Consider the following 280-nt stretch of genomic DNA (forward strand, 5'->3'; position numbering starts at 1 on the left):
GGCCAGCGTTTACAGGACACGTACACTCTTGCTAATTAGCTGCAGGCAAGTTAAACTACACGTCAATCTGTTGCTGCATGTTTGCCGCGCGTCTCCGATGTATTCAAAGCAGCACACGCGGGGGATGTAGCTCAGTGGGAGAGCGCATGCTTTGCATGTATGAGGCCCCGGGTTCAATCCCCGGCATCTCCATCAGGATTTATGTTCACTTGCGTGGTGTCTCTCAGTGTAGCCCCATTCAGAGCAGACGGATTGTAAGCGGCAAGTTTGAGTCCGCTGG

At 53.2% G+C, this 280-nt stretch overlaps 1 non-coding gene across 1 annotated transcript; it reads left to right on the top strand.

Annotated features, from left to right (window-relative positions):
- The first annotated feature begins 120 nt into the window (after positions 1 to 120).
- On the top strand, positions 121 to 192 carry trnaa-ugc (transfer RNA alanine (anticodon UGC)). Its single transcript has one exon. It is a non-coding gene; the product is annotated as a tRNA-Ala (tRNA).
- Positions 193 to 280: the final 88 nt, after the last annotated feature.

Source organism: Larimichthys crocea, chromosome XXIII (assembly GCF_000972845.2).
Source record: "Larimichthys crocea isolate SSNF chromosome XXIII, L_crocea_2.0, whole genome shotgun sequence".
NCBI classification, from domain to species: Eukaryota; Metazoa; Chordata; class Actinopteri; family Sciaenidae; genus Larimichthys; species Larimichthys crocea.